This window comes from Cervus canadensis, chromosome X, assembly GCF_019320065.1.
Source record: "Cervus canadensis isolate Bull #8, Minnesota chromosome X, ASM1932006v1, whole genome shotgun sequence".
NCBI lineage: Eukaryota > Metazoa > Chordata > Mammalia > Artiodactyla > Cervidae > Cervus > Cervus canadensis.
Genome location: NC_057419.1, coordinates 129,696,583 through 129,702,988, shown reverse-complemented (window position 1 = coordinate 129,702,988; position 6,406 = coordinate 129,696,583). Strand labels below are relative to the sequence as shown.

At 40.3% G+C, this 6,406-nt stretch overlaps 1 pseudogene; it reads right to left on the bottom strand.

The window, feature by feature from the left end:
* Window positions 1-945: 945 nt before the first annotated feature.
* LOC122436007 lies at window positions 946-3,218 on the bottom strand (annotated as a pseudogene).
* Window positions 3,219-6,406: the final 3,188 nt, after the last annotated feature.

Genomic DNA, 6,406 nt, shown 5'->3' with positions numbered 1-6,406 from the left:
ATTTTATTTAGGTTGAAATAAACTATACAAAATTGATTTTCTTCACCAAAAATAACAGCAATATTTTCTGTATTATTCCTAGATAAACTTATATTCCTAGAAGAACACTTATTTTTGTAGGCTTTCTAGGCTTTGCTTGTAAATCAAGATGAGGCTGTAGATACAGTCATGGAAAAAGACAGAAGAAAACAGACAAATCAGTTGTCAGTATCCATGGCCTCTGATCCTTTCTTGACCATGAAACTGAAGTGTTCAACATGTACCTGCCAAAAAGCTTATGAAGACGTAGGCTCAGTCAAGGAATGTGAACAGCAATAACCAGATGTGGAACAACAATGGCACGCTCTTCCATTCAAATTTTAACTTGTTGCTTTAACTTCATTTGATAAAGAGAAAATCTACACTGAAATCCTTGTTTGACAAGCTTACACATTCCTCTTATAGTGTGATAATTTTCTTCACTGTCCTTTATAGATTTTTAATAGCATACTTATAACTCCTACTATTCAAAAGTCAGTCACGAGCTTCACTGTAACATTTTACAAAATGCATTCCTTCCTCCTATACCTCCTCTAATTTTATATTTTCAAAGATCTGATAACTTAATACCTGACAATTTGATCCACAGTGATAAACGTAATGTCTAAAATCACTTAACTAAAACAATTCCAAAGTGCCATTAGCAGAGATCACATAAAACTGTAATATGGTACTTTCAATGCTATCTTCTGGAAAAACAGTTAGGTCTCCAAAGCATGGGTATTTGAACAGGCCATTTAAACAGGCGGATTATCAATGACTAATGTACTCAATGGGAGGCCTACAGGTCAAGATATTCAGTGATTAACTGGCCTACCCTTACAACTTTTCTGTAAGATATTTTTAAATTTCTTACAAGTTTTTTAAAATTATCAAATATAAGAGAAAGTCTAGGTTAAAAGTCTCTTAGGTATTTTCAATGGTTTCTGAATTATCTGTAGGAAGCTCTGACTTACTTGTATAGAGTTTGATGTATGTATCCACCATTAAATCCAAATCGTGTTTTATATCAAAATTTATGTTAAGCAAAGCGAGGTTACTTGACCTTTGATCTGTCAAAGTGTTCCTCAAATATGCTTTGAGATGCTTTCACCCATTTTCATAGCGTTCATTCTCAACTTTCATCACAGGAAGAATACATAGGACCTTCAGCAATGCATAAACATTAGGAAAAAACTTGATGTCTGGTAGATGAAGGACTTCGTACATAGAGGATGGAAGTTCTGTATCTTCCCTCTGTGTTTCCATTTGATCCTCCAACAATGCAGCTCAGCAGAGAGTATGCCAGGATTAGGTAAGTCACTTGGGTACATGTCAGCATAGTGCTCCTCTGACGTATTGAATTTGAGCTGTCCCATGACAGAGGGTACCAGGGATAAGCACTTAAGAGCTTTGAGGTGCTGTTCTGAGAATATATCTTTCAGTTCCTGAATAATGGGTTCCACAGTTGGAACACTTAGAGTTTCTTTATAGTAATTCTCAGAGGTTAGCTGAGATTCTAGGTTACTGTGCTGAGCTCTGCGAAATTTCCCTGGGAGTTTCATCTGAATATCAAGTTTGGTTGCCAAATTTGTGGCTTCCTCAAACCAAAATTCATGATAACCTTCAATATTTTCCATCACTTTATTTAGTGAATGTAACACTGCAGTCAAGGTACTGGCTGCAAAAAAGACATCAGAGGTTTGCCCTTGAAGATTTTCCCCAAAGGCTCTTGTAAAAGATAAAACATTTTTAAGAACAACAATGGTAACAATGAAATCAAAATCTGTTATCTCACTACAGAGCACAAATGCTGGGCCAGCTATACAGTTATTCCATCTAACATTTGTATCACTATTTATACCATCTAAACATAAAAAAAGTGCTTGAAGGAGGTCCACTAAGATTTCAAAAGGATCGTGCTTGCCTGTCCACTGAGAATGGCAAATTTCCTTCAGTTCTTTGCCCCTTTCTTCATTGTTCTGAAAGAGGACAAAAATTACATTTTCAAGCTCTAAAAGCAGTTGTGGTGATTGATGAAAAAAAGAACAAACTTCCTCAATTGTTCCTAATGCAACATATACTCCCATAACAGGCACTGATTTTGCCAACCACATATTTACAGCACAGGAAGGGCACAGTGTGTAGATAGCTTGGGGATATTTCTCTAAAAGTCTAGAAGCAACAACTTTCATTTTGGATGAAAATCCACTAGACACAATGTAAGTCTGGCCACGACAGTACTCCATGTTTAATCCCCATTTCTCAGTTATTGTAGTGTGAAATTTCACAGCCAAAATTTCTGCATCAGCTTCATAAGGCAGGAAGCCTACAAATTCCTCTCTCAGGTTGTGAGCTTCATCGACAAACCTCATCAACACAGGCAGGTGCTCTTCCCCTGCGATGTCCACCACATCATCAGTGATGATGGAAAAGAAGTGAGAATCTCTCACTTCCCTGAGGGTTTCTTCCCGAATGCAGCTCTCACAGATCTCCAGCATCTGTTTCTGCTGTGTTTTGTAACAGAACAATGTGTTAACTGCTGTTGTCTCGAAGCGCTTTTTCAGAACCTCTTCACCAGAATTGATCTGGCACTTTAGCAGTGCTTGAAAGTTATCAGGAGTAAAAAGACCTTTGAATTTTCATCAGCTTCATGCCATTCAGAGGTATGTTTTGTTTTCCCATAAGAATCAAAATTTCAACTAAAGATTTTAAATATTCTGTTTTCCTTCTCTTCAAGAGTTAAAGGTAAAATGTCTTCATCCTGCTCTTCACCCCCTTTTCTGCACTGGGATTCTGAGCATTGCTGTTGTTTATTTCCTTATGTTTTGGTTCCTGTTCAGAAGTTTCATCAATTTTTTTTTCTGTTTCAGTGTCCTGATTTCATCTTCAGTCAATTCTTTTATTCGTTTTCTGTGTCTACTATGTGGATTATTCAAATGCCTGGTAAGATCGAATATTGTTGGTATGGCATTATCTCGGAGAACTGTCCTGTAAGGACTAGTTCTGCAGATCATAGAAGTTTCAAAGTGTTTGGCACACAATTGATAATGTTTATTTAGTTGATCAGGTGTTTTATATTCTAAGTCTGCTCTCCTACAGTTCTCCACTCACTTCTGGCATCTGGCCGGATCCCGCAGGAACCTGAAGAAGGCCAGGTCCCACTGCGTGCAGTTGGGGGCTGAGTAGAAGTTCGGCATTGTTGTCTGCCCGCCGACCGACCCAGCCCTCCCCTCCCGGCCTCCTGAGCCAGGCTGGCCTACCGGCTGGCTCATCAGAGCCGGTTCAGTGGGTGGGGGAGGGGCCCCTTCTGCTTCATATTTCTGGAGAGGGGGTAAGAAATTAACTAAAAAGGGTTTGGTGACCAATTCTTTTTCAAAAAGATGGTAAGAGATGGCAATCTGATACCTCTTCCTGATTTTAACCAAGATGTTTCCTCCTCCTGTTGGCCCTGGTTGAGTACAGCAGGCCTCTGCCTCTCTTGGCTTGAGAGCCTATGCACAATTTTGGCTTAATATTAGTTATCTCATGAGAGACTTATTAGAGTTTTCATCATGATTTGCCATTAGACTAGCTGAGAATTCTATGACAGCTCAGGAAGTGTGTCCCTTCACAGCTCAGATTTCCACAGTGAATTTGTGTTTTCCCAACTGTACTAACCCATGTGACCCTTGACAAACGTTGCCTTACTTTGGCATCAGTCATGGTAGTGTTTTTCTTTAAATGTAACTTAACTACACACTTTTAAAACCTTAAATACTGAATGGAGCCTCAAGTAATAACCACAAATCATGGTTTGATGTATTAGATTTATGGGAGTGAGGGGCCCTGGAGCCAGATTGTTGGCATCTAAATCCTGGCTGTGCTAACCATTTGCTAGCTGGCTAAACTGTTAGGTTACTTATTATCATTCAATCTTGGTCTCTACATCTGTAAAACAAGGATAGTAATAGTAACTACATCACCAGGGTGTTTTGAGAATTAACTGAGATGATAAAAACAAAACGCTACCAATGGTCATACTATGCTGTCTTACGTTTCTGACTTTAGTCAATTGTGTGGTTAATTTATTTATTCACAAAGGTCCATGAAAGAAGAGAGATGATGGTTATTCTCTGGCAGTTGGCAATGAGGACAGAGAGTTTTCTTGTGAACATGTTGCTGCTATGTTTTTTGTCCCTATGTATGCTTCAGTTGCTGAAGAAGGCTGCCTTATCTCTCCTTGCTATTCTTTGGAATTCTGCATTCAAATGGGTATATCTTTCCTTTTCTCCTTTGCTTTTCACTTCTCTTCTTTTTACAACTATTTGTAAGCCCTCCTCAGACCTCAGCGATCAATGCAAAGAAACAGAGGAAAACAATAGAATGGGAAAGACTAGACGTCTCTTCAAGAAAATTAGAGATACCAAGGGAACATTTCATGCAAAGATGGGCTCAATAAAGGACAGAAATGGTATGGACCTAACAGAAGCAGAAGATATTAAGAAGAGGTGGCAAGAATACACAGAAGAACTGTATAAAAAAGATCTTCATGACCCAGATAATCACTATGGTGTGATCACTCACACTCAGCTAGAGCCAGACATCCTGGAATGTGAAGTCAAGTGGGCCTTAGGAAGCATCACTACGAACAAAGCTAGTGGAGGTGATGGAATTCCAGTTGAGCTATTTCAAATCCTGAAAGATGATGCTGTCAAAGTGCTGCACTCAATATGCCAGAAATTTAGAAAACTCAGCAGTGGCCACAGGACTGGAAAAGGTCAGTTTTCATTCCAATCCCAAAGAAAGACAATGCCAAAGAATGCTCAAACTACCACACAATTGCACTTATCTCACATGCTAGTAAAGTAATGCTCAAAATTCTCCAAGCCAGGCTTCGGCAATACATGAACTTCCAGATGTTCAAGCTGGTTTTAGAAAAGGCAGAGCAACCAGAGATCAAACTGCCAACACCCGCTGGATCATTGAAAAAGCAAGAGAGTTACAGAAAAACATCTATTTCTGCTTTATTGACTATACCAAAGCCTTTGACTGTGTGGATCACAATAAACTGTGGAGAATTCTGAGAGATGGGAATACCAGACCACCTGACCTGCCTCTTGAGAAATCTGTATGCAGGTCAGGGAGCAAGAGTTAGAACTGGACATGGAACAACAGACTGGTTGCAAATCAGGAAAGGAGTACCTCAAGGCTGTATATTGTCACCCTGCTTATTTAACTTATATGCAGAGTACATCATGAGAAATGCTGGGCTGGAGGAAGCACAAGCTGGAATCAAGATTGCCGGGAGAAATATCAATAACTTGAGATATGCAGATGACACCACCCTTATGGCAGAAAGTGTAGAAGAACTAAAGAGCCTCTTGATGAAAGTGAAAGAGGAGAGTGAAAAAGTTGGCTTAAAGCTCAACATTCAGAAAACTAAGATCATGGCATGCAGTCCCATCACTTCATGGCAAATAGATGGGGAAACGGTGGAAACAGTGGCTGACTTTATTTTTCTGGGCTCCAAAATCACTGCAGATGGTGATTGCAGCCATGAAATTAAAAGATGCTTACTCCTTGGAAGGAAAGTTATGACCAACCTAGACAGCATATTGAAAAGCAGAGAGATTACTTTGTCAACAATTTCCATCTAGTCAAGGCTATGGTTTTTCCAGTGGTCATGTACGGATGTGAGAGATGGACTATAAAGAAAGCTGAGTGCAGAAGAATTGATGGTTTTGAACTGTGGTGTTGGAGAAGACTCTTGAGAGTCCCTTGGACTGCAAGGAGATCCAACCAGTCCATTCTAAAGATCAGTCCTGGGTGTTCACTGGAAGGACTGATGTTGAAGCTGAAACTCCAATACTTTGGCCACCTGATGCGAAGTGCTGACTCATTTGAAAAGACCCTGATGCTGGGAAAGATTGAGGGCAGAAGGAGAAGGGGACGACAGAGGATGATATTGTTGGATGGCATCACACCGACTCAATGGACATGGATTTATGTGGACTCCGGGAGTTGGTGATGGACAGGGAGTCCTGGCGTGCTGCGGTTCATGGGGTCGCAAAGAGTCGGACGTGACTGAGCAACTGAACTGAACTGAACTGATGCTTCAGTCAGTAATTCTTTGTTGGCTGCTGTGTTTACAAGGCCCTACCTCAGGCAGTGTGGAGAGTGTCATGATTCCAGAGACAGCTATTGTGCCATGGGTTCTCACAGTCTGGAGAGATCAGCCCATGTGAGAGAAAGAAGCTGGAAATTCTCTAGACAGAGTGCCCAGCCCTACCATCACTAACTTGCTGTGTGGCTAGAGGTAAATTAACTGACCTCTCTGTGCCTCAGATACCTCCTTTGTAGGATGAGGATCATGATGGTACCTGCTGGACGTGTTGTGAAATTTACA